Source organism: Prionailurus bengalensis, chromosome D1 (genome assembly GCF_016509475.1).
Source record: "Prionailurus bengalensis isolate Pbe53 chromosome D1, Fcat_Pben_1.1_paternal_pri, whole genome shotgun sequence".
Taxonomy (NCBI): Eukaryota; Metazoa; Chordata; class Mammalia; order Carnivora; family Felidae; genus Prionailurus; species Prionailurus bengalensis.
This window is the reverse complement of record NC_057346.1, coordinates 87,190,711-87,207,078: the sequence shown is the minus strand read 5'-3', so window position 1 is coordinate 87,207,078 and position 16,368 is coordinate 87,190,711. Positions and strand designations below refer to the sequence as shown.

At 41.1% G+C, this 16,368-nt stretch overlaps 1 long non-coding RNA gene across 1 annotated transcript in view; it reads right to left on the bottom strand.

Annotated features, from left to right (window-relative positions):
* Positions 1-4,919: 4,919 nt before the first annotated feature.
* Positions 4,920-16,368, bottom strand: part of LOC122483666 — a 59,812-nt gene continuing 48,363 nt past the window's right edge. The window contains exons 3-4 of the long non-coding RNA XR_006297436.1: positions 16,012-16,061; positions 4,920-7,087 (exon numbers count right to left, since the gene is read on the bottom strand). This is a non-coding gene — a long non-coding RNA (uncharacterized LOC122483666). The remainder of the gene's footprint in view (positions 7,088-16,011; positions 16,062-16,368) is intronic.

The window sequence follows — 16,368 nt, the reverse complement described above, 5'->3', positions numbered from 1 at the left end:
GTAAATGAGATTAACATAAGCAAGAGCACTTAACCTGTGCTGTGTAGATCAATAAATTTGTTAAATCCAAATCTCATATCCACCTCCTAAGCAATGAATAGTACAGATATGAGCACATACATCCATGACAAAAGACATCTGCTCTTAGGTCTTTTATTCCTACAATGATCAATTACGTCTCCCTTTTATGTGCTGTCTTAAAAAATCACAGTGACCCTAATTTATAACCTGGATAAGAAAACTCAAGTGACAAGGGCCCTGATGAATCTCTTGATGCCTTGCAGAGTTGTTTGAACGATTAGGTTGACCTACAATCTTCCTCCTTTGCCAACGTAGAAAAATTCTGAAATGGCCAAGAGGTCCAGGCAGCTAGTAGTCCAAAGAACTGATGAGTGAAATGGTACACGAGTTCATGGTGGCCTTAAGAAAGTGTTAACAAGCAGAGAACAACTGTCTCTGTAAAGTTTGCTGTGAAAAGGTACATTCATTTCCATTGGGAGTGGTGGCCCTGTTGCTATCATGCCAGAACCAACCTGGGCATAGGTAGATTTTGTTTGAGGTGGGAGTGGGGAGAAGTTAGGGTAGGAGAAGGCCCCAGATAATCAGATAAAGTTTGGGAAGATCAGGAGTTTGAAAGTTATACCTTAAACTAGGTTTTGAGATTGTCTAATTTGGTTTTTCATTCTTGTTACTTCTGGAAATCTATTCTTTCCACCCCCATACAAAATAGATACAAGTTCCCAAATTCCATGTTCATAAGATATTAGCTAGAGCATGAGCTTTGAGACCTATTTTTGAGACCGATTTCTACCTGCAGACTAGATTTCTTCACTCCTGGATGTTGAACAGGCATCTTGAACATGCCCATCTCAGGTAGAGATAATTCCATTTTCACTTACTGGAGCCAAAGACATTGGGGTCCCTCTTGTCTCCTGGTTTTTTGTTTGTTTGTTTTGCCTCATTTTTCTTCTCATGCCTGCCCAATTTGCTAAGAAATCCTATTGGCTGTACCTTCCAAATATATCCAAGTCAATTTGACCCTTTTTAACTACCCTTGTTGCTATCCCTTGGTCTTAACCTTTACCTCTTACCTGATTATTACAATATCCTCTTCATTGTTCTATCCTTGTCCCTTCAGTCTATTTTCAACACAGCAGGAAGACAAAGCTATTCAGGTGTACAAGTCAAATCATGTCCACACCTGCCAGCTGCAGCCCATATCCCTAAAAAGAGTCCTTACTAAGGGTTCTGAGACATAGGTGCTCCAGCCCCCTTACTTGCCAGCTTTCCCTCCTGCTCTCCTCCTCATTCACCCCACTTCTGTCACACTGGGCTCCTGGCTGTTCTTCCAATACCATGACAAGCACACACCCGCCTCAAAGCCTCTGCTCTGGCTCTTCCCTGTGCCAGGAAGATTCTTGCCCCAGATACACACAAGTGTATCTGGTGGCGTTATTACTTTCTTCCTATCTTTGCTCAGTTGTGACCTTCCCTCACCATCATTTCTGAAATTGCCCTCTCCCCGTCCCAACCTACCCCCTCTCCCATTTTATTTTTTCCTCCTTAATGCTTATTACTGTCTAAAACACTTTATACATTTTTAAATAATTTTGTTAATGTTTATTTATTTTTGAGAGGGAGAGAGAGATGAGCAGGGGAGGGGCAGAGAGACGGAGACCCAGAATCCAAAGCAGGCTCCAGGCTCTGAATTGTCAGCGCAAATCCTGACACGGGGCTCGAACTCATGAACCGTGAGATTATGGCCTGAGCCGAAGTCAGACGCTTAACTGTCTGAGCCACCAAGGCGCCTCTAAAACACTTTATATTTTACTTATCTGGTTTATCACGTCTCCCCACTAGACTTTAAGTTCCACAAGAGCAGGGATTTTTGTCCATTTTCTTCACTGTAGTATACCTAGTTCCTAGGACAGAGTCTGCCTATACAGCTGCTCCATGAATTAAATGTGGACCTGATCTAGAGCCAGGCTCTCCCACTTCATAGTTGAGTGAGTACAAGCAAGAGGCTTAACCTTTTGGAGTGTGTGAAATACACAGGACTGTGCTGGGCTTGCAGCTGATTTCAATAAATGTTTCTTCCCTTGGCCTTTTTCTAATTCGAGTAATGGCAGAAAGCCTTGAGATGCTAGAAAAGGACAGTCAAGTACAAGGAAATAATTTCTCTTGCTTTATTTCTCTTTCCTTCTCTTTCATCTTCTTTTTATTCCTTGTCTTCATTGTTCTTACAATAATGCACAAATAACACTGAAATATGTGCATCACATGGAAAGCATGGTGGAGGCCCTGAGCCAGCACTTGTAATTGTTAGAATTTCAGAAAGGAACTTGCTCACTTAGACATCAGCCCAGAATACCACTGACGGTGAGGGGGAAGGCCAGGCAGGGATACTGAAATCCAAAGCTGTTATAAAGGTACAGTCTTTTTTTTTTTTTTAAGAGAGAGAGAGAGAGCAGGGGGAGGGGCAGAGAGAAAGAGACAGAGAGAGAGACTCCCAAGCAGGCTCCAACCTCATCGCAGAACCTGATTCGGGGCTCAATCCTACAACCCTGGGATCATGACCTGAGCAAAAATCAAGAGTCAGACACTCAACCAACTGAGCCACCCAAGTGTCCCTCAAGGTACAGTCTTTATAGCAAACATGATGGCTTTCTCTGTACTATTCTGGACACAGGGAAGATATTAAGGAGCTGAGCACTTTCCAAAAGATGCATTTATAATTCATGTGATTAAGAGAAGATATGACTGTGAGATATCCTCCCCCCATTCCCTCTATGCCCCCCTCTATTGTGAGTCCTCAATCTACAATGGTGAATATGGGGAAGGAATGATAGACAGCAATCCCTCACATTACACTTGCACATGCCAGGCCCCGTGCTGTACAGGTGACATATATGAACCTGTTCAGTCCTCACAATGACCCTAGAAGGTAGACACTATTATTATGCTCATCTTAAAGATGAGAACATGGAGGCACGGGGAAGTTAGGTAATTTCCCCAAGGTCATACCGCTGGTAAGTGGCAGAGCTGAGATTCACAATCTGGCAGGTGATGGAATAAGAAATAGGACTTAACCAGCCCCAAACATTCATATTGATCATGTGAATGTATACTTGTCCATCGAATTGTAGATCTGCCTATGTATCTTGATAAGCTCTTGCCCTTGGTCCTCTCGTCTCTCAGCTGGTCTCATCTTGCCTATCCCATTGATACTACTCCCCACAAATGCACCCTCCATTCTAGACTGGCTGGCTCTTTCTTAATCCCCCAGACCATACTCACACACTCATTCCTCTCCAGCCCTCCTCAGCATCCTTCACAGCATGCTCCCCACTCATAGCTGGGGGTCTCCGTCCCATTAGGAGTGTCTGCCTTTGGGATGAAGAAGCTTAGGAAGGCTCTCCAGATTTCATTTCTGCCTTTCTCCCCAAGTCCCTGACTTTGGTCTGAGCTCTCTAGTTCCTCCCTTTTGCCTTGCTCCTGCTTCCTGCCTTTGGCCTAGTGCTTCCACTTCAGGATGGTCTTCCTGGCTTCTGGTTTGGGGGCTACCCTGGGTCCTGTCTCTTGGTCAAGCTCTGCTCCATGATCTGCATCCTGAACAGACCCATGCCTGGCCACCATTGGTCTGGCAGCCTAGGTGGGCAGAAACTGACCTGAGCAACCTGTCCAAATCCTGGGAGAGTCCTATCAAATCCTCAGGGCTTCAATAAGACTTTCCCTAACAATGCCATTTGGTGTTTTCTTTTTCCGCTTCTCGATCATCCTCGTGTTTATTGGCTATACCATCCACTCTGACCCGTGTTTGAACTGTCCGTTAGCATTCTCTACAGATAGTATTATTCACTGCCTGCTCCCTATCATGTCTCTCCAAGAAGATAGCATGTCCTCTAGACAAAGACTGTTTCATGTACTCCCTTTATGTTCCCTGTCTCCCTTTGTGTGCTAATACTTTCCCACTAATGCTTGCTGACCTGAAAATTTTATGACTAATCCACGAAAAAAGGGCAATTGAGAGAAATATCATGTTCTGGAGATACCTGCAGTGTGGTACTTATAAGTCTAGATTTGGGGGCTGGCAGGTGCAGCTGACTTTGCCAGCTTATGGGTGGCCTGGCCCTCTTGTCTTATCTCCACTACATCAGTCTTCTCATCTGGAGGGCTGTAGTGAGGGTTGGCCAGGAAGATGTATGAAAAGTTCTTTAGGAAGATGTCTGGCACATAGCAAGTGCTCATTGAATAGTAACTGTGATTTTTCTCATCCCTAACCTTTGAAATTTATATCAAACAGAACAAGAGAACATACTGGAATATGTTCTCTGGTGAACTTGTCCGAGGCTTCCTGGACCCTGAATCTATCCCAATAGAGCATTTTGGATGACCTTATATTAAACTGGATTGTTGGGTTTTCAATCCTTTGAAACTGTGGAATTAATGTTATTAAACATTCAGGAGGAAAGGTTCTCAGGAGAGCCTGTGAGATTGGATGGAAGGGATAAAGCAAAAGCTTTTGATTATTTCCTGATTGTGACTTTCCACCTGGCCTTCCTTTATTTCTCTCCTCCCTCCCTTCCTCTCAAGTTCTGAAGGCTTGTCATGAAAATGAACAAAAGATCAAGGAAATCACTGAGACTTAGGTTATGTGCATATAGATATTAATAGGTTCTTTCAAGTCTTCAACATTTAAAAATGGAGTTTACTGTTCTTAGTAAAACATTGCTGGTTGATTCCACTTCACTCATCCTATTTTTAGCCTGTACTTTTTTATAATTGCAACATGAGGCAAAAAGTTCCTATTAAAATCTTGAGCATTCATTCAGCCTTTCAGATGTGGGTTCTTAGATCCTTAATTACAATTGCAGTAGCTCTATGTTAACTTTTTGAATAGTGAGTTCAAAGACCATCTCTCACTGTTAATGTTTTTATTTATTTCATTAATTCATAAACATTGGGTTCTTGGTATGTGTCAATTATGGAGATAGAAAGATGAATAAGATATGGGCTGTCCCCTCAAGAAGCTTCATCTACTGGACCGTAATTATGTATTGTGATGGACTATTTAGATTTCCAATGATGCATTAGATTACTATCCTCATTAAAAAATACTGAGGAAGTTTTTATCTGCTAAAAGGAGTATTTGTGTGTGTGTGTGTGTGTGTGTGTGTGTGTGTGTTTACTACCCCCAAATAATGTTTTCATACTTTAAACAATCTTTTTTAAAACGTCTCCAGTCTAGCTTATAGTTTGGGAAGACATGTCCACTTGGGTTTCCTATAATATTGTCTTATAGTATTAATAGACTTGGTTTTTAAAATTTCTTAGTCTCTTCCATGTTTTAAAGTGTAAAAGTCATCTTATATCTCTTAAGTGTTCTTTTATAAAACCAACCCTTTTGTTCTCAGGAAATTTTTGTAGAACAGATAAATAAACCTGCAGGAAAATGAAAGACTCTTCAGTCTCTCACAGAATTGAAAAAAATTTTAGCCAGCTGCATTATTTACTATTTTATGAACTTTAATAATGCATAGTTCAGTATTTTTGGTTTGCTTTTCTAGGTGATACATGTTCTTTGCAATTAATGATAATAAAAATTAGTTATTTTTTAAACTTTTTTCTCTTATTTATGTTTCACGTTTTGTTGTATTGTATAGAGCAAGGTCCCTTACCCTCAGCACTATTGACACTTTGGGCTGGAGAATTCTCTGTTGTGGGGGCTTTCCTGGGCCTTGCAGAATATTTAGCATCATTCCTCCCCTCTACCCACCAGATGCCAATAGCACTCCAGTTCCCAAAGTTGTGATGACAAAATGGTTCCAGATATTGCTAAATATCCCCTGAAAAGGTCTAGAATTTCCAAAACATTGTATAATAGTAACAGTGATAGGGGCATCCCTAAGTTGCTTCTAATTTTACAGGGAATAATGCTTCTGGTGTTTTTTCATTAAATACATCAGTTTAGCATAAATAGTCTTTATGAAGTTAAGGAAGTGGACTTTTACTCTTATCTTAAAATAAATAATCACAATGAGTACTGATTGGTGATAATGTAGGATAAATTCCTTATGGTCAAAAAGAATTATTACAATTCAGTGGACCAAGGCTGGGTAGGGAGTGTGTGTGTGTGTGTGTGTGTGTGAAGGAGTTGGGTGGGGAGTGTTGTGTAACTCCTGATTCTGGACAGTCGACTCATAGAAGCAGAAAAGAATCTGTGCTAAGAGAACACAGCCAAGGCTTTTGCACAGTGAAGGGAAGAAAACCAAATACCAGATTGTTGCTGTAGCTGAGAAACAGTCCTTAGGTATTCCGAGGAGATGAGTTCTTCAGCCACTCTTTTCACATGATAATTTATAGCTTGGTTTGTTTTCTCTGAGCTCATTTTATTAGGCTTCTGCTTTCAACATTTCAAGTATAATAATGAAGTTCAGAGTCACTGTTATTAGCTTCCAATGGCCTTGAGAAGTCTGCTTCTGTGACTGAGGTGATGATGGGAGACTTGGCAAAAAGCTGGGGGGTCATGTTCAAACCTTCAAAAGCAGACTAGAGTAGGGGCCACAGACAGATGGCACAGGTGAGAGGAAGCATAAATTCTACCCCTAAGCTGTTCAGACTCCACTGGGCCTGAATGGGCCTCCCTCCGTGGGGGGTTCAGAGGCCCCCTGGGCTGGCGGATTTATGTCTGAAAGAGCAGTGCAGTAGAGAGAGATTAAGAATGCTTTCAAAGGGTGCGTGAGGGGGTTGTTCCTCGGTCTTAGCGGTCTGGGACACAGAGCTCTGAGTCTGTGAGGACCTGGGCCGGGGCCAGTGAAGGGAGTAGGGTGGCCTGAGGAATGGAAGGTCACCGGCCAGTTGGGGGTTGTGATAATTATATCCTTGTTTCCTTGAAGGTACCAGCGTCCTTGATTTTCCAGCTTCAAAGAGAGCTGCCTCTGAAATAGGGGGACGTTCACACCTGCTTTGCTGCAGAGATTTCTGCCTTCCTGGCTGCAGACTCAACAAGACAACAACACGTCTGTGGACATTTTCAAGGCCATATTTATATACCAGGCATGGGAAGCTTCTCTTCCACCCTTTCTTCCTAAATGAAAATGAAAAGGTTAGTGTGCCCTGTGAGGATTCAGCAATGAACCTGATTTAATGGTTTTACCTTAAATTCAGATATTTTGTAGGTTAGGAGCTCTAAATCATCACACACACACACACACACACACACACACCCTTCTCCCCTCTCCTTCCAATTCTTACACCACCCCAAAGGAGCTATCATAGAACCAGAAGTCTAGTGATTACTAAAGCCAACAGTATACAATACACCTGGAATGTTTTGTTTTTTTCTTTTTCTTATCCCATTCATCTCCAGATAAGCTGTGCTGACAATAGTTAAGAAGTATAAGCATAGGGGCACCTGGGTCCCTCAGTCAGTTAAGTGTCTGACTTCAACTCAGGTCACAATCTTGCGGTTTGTGGGCTCAAGCCCTGCATCGGCTTGCTGCTGTCAGCACAGAGCCCGCTTTGGATCCTCTCTTTCCTCTCCCTCTGCCCCTACCTCACTGTCATGCTATCTCTCAAAAGTAAATAAACATTAAAAGAAAGTATAAGCACAGTTCTGGCTTTCATATTTTCCTTATAGCACATACAATTCCCATGAGACATTTAGAGAGAGGAGAGAGGTATTTATTTATTTATTTTTGAATGGGACCCTTTTTGTCCACTGGGTGCAATGAATATGATCTAAAAATTGGATTTCCACTGACTAAATGTATGCTTGCTACTCCCTCACCCCAACTTTTCACAGATCATCTGAACTCTCCCATCATTAGATGTGCAAATTTAAAAATATATTTTGGTTAATAAATTCCCTTTGTTAAAGATGAGATGACTGGTCTCTGACACTTAAAACCCTCAAGAATTAGACTGGAGATTACATGTAACTCCCCGGATCCTGTGCTCTGATGTTTCTCTTGCTGCCATCAGCTCTGTAGACCAAACGTCCCTTCTCTAGGCAAAGAGACGTTTGTCCAGGTGCTGGTCAAAACCTTTCTAAAAAATTAGAAAGAGGGAAATATTGTCTATTTTTCTAGCAAGTTCTTGTTCTGACCTTGATAGTGATAGTGGTTACATATACAAAATATTCCCTAACTCTTTTTAACTTTTTCTCTGAGATTGCACAAATACACACTATTATGTTGATGAATTCCCAATTTAGTGACATATAAAGAACTAGAATATTCCTCACTGAAACATATAGTCTCTCCCCAACACCCCTCTCTTTGTCTGTCTTTCCTCCTCCTCCCCCCCCCTCCTTCTCTTTCTCTATCTCAATTGTTCTAAGAGAGTCCCTCTTCCTAAGTCATGGTTAATGACTGCGATGACTCCATCCTCCAAAGTCAGCTCCTACCTGTCACCTGGGACCCTGGGATACTGAGCTCTTGCTTGTGATTTAATAACGAGACCCAATGGGGCAGCCCAGGTGCTGTATCTCATACCCTTACTGATTGCCAAGGGAACATTTAATCTGTTGACTTTATTCAGTTATGCTAGTCTGGCAAACATACCTGGAGCTATAAATTATTTAGATGTTTAATGTATCTGGTGTAGAAGGATCTCTCTTATACCTTAGTTATCTAAAAGCAGAAGATGAAAAACCACTTTGTTTGCAAATCATAAAATCTTTAACAGATTGTGCCTTAAAGAGTAAAACAGACATCCCTGACCTTAAAAGTATAACAGGGGTCCAAACAAGCATTGGTAACACATTATCCCCTAAGATAAAAATTATGGCATAAATGTGTTTAGGTTAGAAGTGAAATGTGAAACAAAGGCCTTCCATTGGATAATAACAGACTAGTCTGAAGTGAACACAAGGGTAGACTGTAAATGAGGGGTCAGGAAGGGCATGGCAGAGGCCTTTGCCAGAGTGCCCCCTCCCCCATTACAATGTACTTCCCAATGACACAGGGAGGGAGATACTTAAAATCCTAGGTAATATGATATAACAAAAACCCTATTAGTATACCAAATTACTACCTAATAGTGAAACATGTCATTGCTTCATTTATTTTTTCACCTTGTACTTAGTATATTTTCAGTAAAATAGAAATTCAATTCACATTTCATTAAATAGAAACAAACAACAAAAATAAATGATCTCACAGATCAACTACCATCACATCACAGGGTAGGAGCCCCTACCTTCCAACTGTTCCATTTACTCTCCTGATGAAAAAGGGTTGGTCTGAAGCATAAATAAGCATAATCTATAGCAACACAAAAATATAAACAATAGGGATACCAAAATTATTTGTAAAATTTTTCTTTTACAATTGCCTTGCTTTAAAGGTCCTCTGGAATCAGGTGACATTATTGGGCTTTTTTTTGTCATCACCCAAATACTTTAAAATTTTTCGTTTAGCAATGGGAAGCTGTAGGGTTTTATCTATGAGTGCTGGTTCTACAGTCCAGCTGCCTGGACTTGAATTCTTGACTGTTTTATTAGCTGTGTGATGTTGGAGACATTGTTTAACTTTTTTGTACCTCAGTTTTCTCATTTGTAAAATAGGGATATTATTCTCATGGAGTTTGTGGTGGTGAAGTACATACCATGACATATAAGGGCTCAATAAATGTTTAATTATTGGTACTAATCATTTCCTATGTGCTTTAGACTCATTTGTGCATTTCCTCATTTCCTTAGAATAAGCAATGCTGTGAAATAGTTATTATTATGTCCATTTTACTAAAAAGGACATTTTCCCCTAGACACAGCGTTGAAATAAGCAGAGCCCCAGTTTGAACTCAGGTCCATAAGTTTCTGTGGCAGGTCTGGATCCCCAGAAGTGGACTCTGAGAAAGAGTTATCTGGGGCAGGAAGTTAACTGAAGAGTGCTCAGGGGCGACATCTGTGGGCCACAGGAGAAGCTGCACTATCGTGCCCCCGATGTTGCAATAAAAACCTCAGCCCACACTGTGGGAGCTCAGGCTCTGACATGGCTCCTTAAGAGTTGGACCTCACTGGGGCAGAGGGTTCGCGGTTAACCAGCCTCTTCATGGAATCTGCAGTCTTTAGATGTAGGTTGGCCCGAAGTGGGGTGGCTTTGGGCAAAGCAGCTCTCTTCATCCAAAGGCTATCTCCTGAGAGGGTCTGAGCTAAAGAACTGTCAGCAGCTTTGTCAACACTCAAAGTAGCTAGGGGGGGGTACGCAGCTCAGTCTCCAGGGAGAATCTTGGCAGTGTACCACAGGGTCCACACCTTCCTGCAGCCTAGGAGAGTGTTAAAGGTCATCTCATGGACCATGGCAATTGTGATCACTTCTTCTTTTGCCCAGACTCTCTCAGACCCCATTCATGTTGAGGAGCCAAGGAAGCACATGAACAGACTGTCTCTATGAACCACAGAAGGTGCGTGGTGTTTTGAAACAAGCACAGTAGCTGCTAACCAGCACAAGAACCAAGTAAATCACTGATAGGCACTGGCTGCCATGGTTTATACTCTCTTTGTAACTGGCTCTAAGGTCGATCACTTAAAGATGCTTAAGTAGCCCACATTTTTAAAATCCAATCCCTTTAGCAAGCACTTTTTATGTTGTTTATGTCATAATCCATAGGCTAGAGCCACAGAATTTTAAAATCAGAAGGGGCCTAAGAGATCCACCTCCTTCATCTGGGTTGGGGTAGAGGAGAGTGAGTTTGTCAAGGTCATACAGTAAGTTAATAGTTACACACAATGGGATTGAGACCATAAGCATGAAAACTGATATCTCAAGTAGAGTCTAGCCATTTACCAACTGCAAAGAAATTATAAAAACAAATTCTTGGCTGAAAACTTGAAAGGATACGTTTGGAATGTTATCTTAATGCACATTACAATCTTGAAGTTTCTTGCCATATCCTAGATAAAGTACTGTGTTTATATTTTATTCATTTCCATGCAAGATGGCTTCTAAAACTAAATGCCAAGAATTCTCACTGACAGTGCTTGGTTCACATTTCTTTGATTATATTTTGCTTCTTTTCTGACAATACAATATTTTATGATTAAAGTATTCCTCTACTCCTAGCACTATAGTTTTTCTCCATATAATTGAAACAATTCCATAAATACCATATGGTGTTGGAAATGTTTAAAGAACCTATTTCAGATTTGAGAGTAAAGTCTTATCTTTAAAGTTACTTTCAGAGAACACATCAGACACACAGAGCTGTCAGGTTTGAACTGTACCAACAATTTTATGTTAACTTATTATCTAAAGTGCAATTCTCTGGCACATGGATATATTCATAACCACAAAGATTAGTGCCTAGCCAAGAAAAGAAAAAGCTTTTAATTTTTCATTACCTCTTCACTATACTACCTGGCTGGAGTTAGACATTTAAAAATCTCATATGATTGTTCAGCCTTTCAGAGATGCTAACCCTTAAATTTCCAGCAGAAAACCTTCTGGACAATATCTGAAGAATAGTGGTAGTTTAATATTAGAGTTCAGAGCACAGACTCAAGATCCATATTGCATTGGGTCAAAATGCAGTTTTGCCAGCTGTATGACTTTGAGCAAGTTATTGAACCTCTGTAAGATGGGAATAGTACTGGCACTTGGGTCTTGTGGTTGTTGTAAGGATTAAATGAGATAATACATGTGAATGCTTAGAACAAAATAGTGTTCAGTAGCTGCCATATCACTAGAATTTCCCTTTTATTTTTATTTATTTATTTATTTTTAAATGTTTTTTTTTCTTTAAATTTTTTTTTTCAACATTTATTTATTTTTGGGACAGAGAGAGACAGAGCATGAACGGGGGAGGGGCAGAGAGAGAGGGAGACACAGAATCGGAAACAGGCTCCAGGCTCTGAACCATCAGCCCAGAGCCTGACGCGGGGCTCGAACTCACGGGCCGCGAGATCGTGACCTGGCTGAAGTCAGACGCTTAACCCACTGCGCCACCCAGGCGCCCCTATTTTTAAATGTTTTTATTTAGTTTTGAGACAGAGAGAGAGCATGAGCAGGGGAGGGGCAGAGAGAGAGGGAGACACAGAATCCGAAGCAGGCTCCAGGCTCCGAGCTGTCAGCACAGAGCCTGATGCGGGGCTCGAACTCACGGACCGTGAGATCATGACCTGAGCTGAAGTCGGACGCTTAACCGATTGAGCCACCCAGGTGCCCCTAGAATTTCCCTTTTAAACTACAGAGGACTGTACTTTTACAAAGACAGTTAAAGATGCAAACTTAGAGTTACAGACGAAAATGTAAAGATCACTTAAGTGATCATGTTGAATTTTTTTTAAGTTTATTTATTTTTGAAAGACAGAGAAAGAGAGAGAGTGCTCAGGGGAGGGGCAGAGATAGCCGGGGAGTGGGGGACAGAGGATCCAAAGCGGGCTACACGCTGACAGCAGTGAGCCCGATGTGGGGCTCAAACCCACGAACCATGAGATCATGACCTGAGCCGATGCTCAACTGACTGACCCACCCAAGCACTCCGATGATGTTAAATTTTTGATTCTTACAATGTAGCTCTTGGGTAAAATAGAATCATAAGCCTAGATAGACCATAAATTTAGATTCTAAACATTCATTCCACAACCTGACACACATAATAAATGAGATGGTAAATGCTCAATTTTTAACAAGAAGAAATTTGACTCTGGAAGTCAAAGAACAATGTTCCAATTGCTCTAGAAAATCATTCTCCACTGGTAGCAAAATGAAAGCATGCCAATCTACTCACCATTATATGCACAGTATTTTGCACACTGCCACACAGGAGGAATTTAATATGTGTAGAATGACTGACTGATTGACTGGAAGACACAATGCCCTTTAATTCATGGAACTTGAGAGTTTGAAGGGGCCGCCTGCTTATGATGTGTCACAAATAAGGAGCCAGGGGACACATGACTTAAAACTAATTATGTGGTGGGCACCTGGGTGGCTTAGTCAGTTGAGCATCTAACTCTGGCTCAGGTCATGATCTCATGGTTTGTGAGTCTGAGCCCCACATTGGGCTTGCTGCTGTCAACACAGAGCCCCCTTCAGACCTCTGTTCCCCTCTTACTGTCCCTTCCCCACTCGAGCTCTCAAAAATAAATAAAATATCTTTTAAAAACCTAATTATGTGGTTAGTTGTTAATAGAGCTAGGATCCAAAATGTTGACTCTCTGGCTTGGACAGTCAAATAAGTCATTGTCTTCTGTAGTAAATGTGTTCTTAAAAACACCAGTCTCTTGCAATATTCATGGAGTAAAGAGTAGAAGAAGTTGTTCTATAATCAAATGATTTGAGGAACTGGTGAATAAAACAAATTAAACCATGGATCTCCAGGAGGGAGATATGGTCCTCTATGCAGCATTTTTGAAGAGGGTTTGACCATAACACCCCCTTGGAAGGGAATATCTTTGTAAACTGGTAGTTTATGAAACACTGGAAAAGACTGACCAGTGGGCCTCAACAAATACTTATTAAACACCTATTACATGCATGTGTTATGATAGGAACTATACAAAAAGTTAAGGTGAGTTAGACATCAAAGTGTTCCAGGGGCCTTTAACGAGAGAGGGTAAGAGCAGTGGTGGGGGTGGCGGGGGGAGCTCTTAAGAACAGGCACGTATAATCTCCGTCTGTGAATTTGATAAGCATCATGAGAAAGGATCAAATAAAATGCTACTAAAATTCAAAAGAGGGGAATTAGGCCAGAGCTCCATGGAAGAAATAACATTTGAAAGGCAGCTGCTGTGCTCACTGCTATACCACCAATGGAACAAATAACATTTGAGATGAATCTTAAAGGATGGGTATGAGGTGAGTTCTTTTAGTAAAGTTCTGCTAGATTTTGTTCATCTGAAAATGTCTTCATTTTATTCTCATTCATGAACCTTAGCTTTTCCGGATATACAGTGGACAGTTACTTCCTTTCAACACTTTGAATATATTATTCCACTGTCTCCTTGCATTTACTGTTGTTATTGGTAAGTCCACTAACAGTCTGTTTCAGTCCTTTGTAGGTGATTGTTTCTTTTCTCCCAAGCTGCTTTGGAGATTTTCTCATTGTCTTTGGTGTTCTCCAGTTTCCCTACAAACATGTTTAAGACATAAACTTCTTCTTAATTTATCATGCTAGGGATATGCTATTTCCTATATCTGTGGATTTAGGTCTTTTCATCAGTTCTGAAAAATTCTCAGCTACTATTACTTCACATATTAGGCTTTCCATTTTCTCTATCCTCTTCTTCCAAAACTCCAATTAAATATGTATTAGACATTCCCATTTTATCTTCCATATCTTTAACCTTCCCGTTCATACTTTCCATTCCCTTCTTTCCCATGCCACCTTCTGGATATTTTCTGCAGACAGTTCTTCAATTCACTAATTACCTCTTCAGACATTTAACATGTTCATCAAATGTTTACTTTCAACCATTTTATTTTCATTTCTACGGGTTCTTTTATTCTTCTTCAGATCTACCTGGTCATCCCTGAGGGTCCTTTGTTGCTTGCTTATCTTTGGTATTCCCCTCCCCCCACCCCTTATTTCTTTAAATTCTTCGTATGCTCCAATTCTATGTTAGAAAGGCAGCAAAACGTAGTGGTGAAGACTGCAGACTCTAGAATCAAACTACCTAAATCCAAATCGTAGCATTACCACTTAAGAAATGTTGACCTGGGACAATTTACTTAATCTCTCTGTGCCTCAGCTTTTTCATTTATAAAATGGGGGTGACTAGGGTGCCTGGGTGGCTCAGTTCCTTAAGCACCTGACTTTGGCTCAGGTTATGATCTCACAGCTCGGGAGTTTGAGCCCCATATAGGGCCCTCTGCTGTCAGCACAGAGCCCATTTCGCATCCTCTGTCACCCTCTCTCTCTGCCCCTCCCCTGTGCTCTCTTTGTGTCTCTCTCAAAAATAAATAAATAAATAAATAAATAAATAAATAAATAAACCTACCTAATAAAATAAGTATTATTCTTAAAAAAATAAAATAAAATGGGGATGATAATAATAATACTTGCTTCATAGAATTGTTATGACAAGTAAATAAGTTAAAATTAAAAACATTTTTGCAGTGGTGCTTAGCACTTAAATCATTGCTTTGGCCATTTTTGTAAATTAAAAAATATATCCTATATCTGAGAATTCCAGTATTTGAAGTTCTTGGGGTCAGACTGGATGTTTGTTTTTCTGCCAACTCTCTCTCTCTCAGTGGACTGCCTCTTTCTGGGCTTGGTGATCTCAGATTTGAACTCAAACATGGATCTTAATGGCCTTCCTATTGTGAGGATTTGTTTCTGCTTTTTGGGGGGGGGTAGAGGGAAAATACCAACCTGAGACCTTCTGCCCCTTATGGGGTGTCCTGGCCTAATGCAGAAGTCTCAGATTCTTGGCTTCCCCATCTTGTGATGCTTTAGAGCTTCTAACATTGCTACTAATTTGCACTGGCTCTCAGGACAACCCAATTTTCTTATTTTCCTAGCACTCTGACTCCGAGTTCTGGTTTCAAAGCATTTTTGGGGAGAAGAGCTGTCCTTAGACAATTCCCTCACTACTGACATGCCCAGCAATGTATTTAAAAAATGATTCAATTCTGGGGTGCTTGGGTGGCTCAGGCAGTTGAGTGATCAACTTCAACTCAGGTCATGATCTCACAGTTCGTGGGTTTGAGCCCCATGTCAGGCTCTGTGCTGACAGCTTAGGGCCTGGAGCCTGCTTCAGATTCTGTGTCTCCCTCTCTCTCTGCCCCTCCCCCGCTCATACTCTGTCCCTTTCTCTCAAAAATAAATGGACATTAAAAAACATGATTCAGTTCTTTTGTGGTTATAAGGCCTTCAGAGTACCTGGTTATCTACAATGCCTGAAGCTACCTCCTGCTTCGTATCAGTCAGAATTGGCTAGCTTATGCTGCAGCAATAAACAACCCCCAAACATCAGTGGCTTAGAAGAACAAAAGTTTCTTTCCCACTTACACTACACATCCATCTTAGGTCAGCAGAGCCTCTGCTCCATGTCATACTTACTCAGGGACTCAGGCTAATGGAGTTTTGACCATCTGGCACATTGTCAGAACCTGTAACAGGGGAAAATAAATATGATGGTCATACTGTGGCTGTTCAGGGCTTCCATCTAGAAGTTATACACAGTATTCCCATCACACTTACTTGACCAAAGCAAGTCACACTTGCTTGCAGCAAGTGCTGCAAAACACCCTCCCCCCTTTTTAATGCTGGATAAACATGTGAAAATCACAAGATTATCCTTATAAGAGAGTGAAGCACGAAGGACCACACATAACTCCAAGGAAGTGCTTAGGAAGGAGAATGGGAACTATCAGTGACCATCACTAACAATTACTACATGCTTCTTTTTTCCACCTA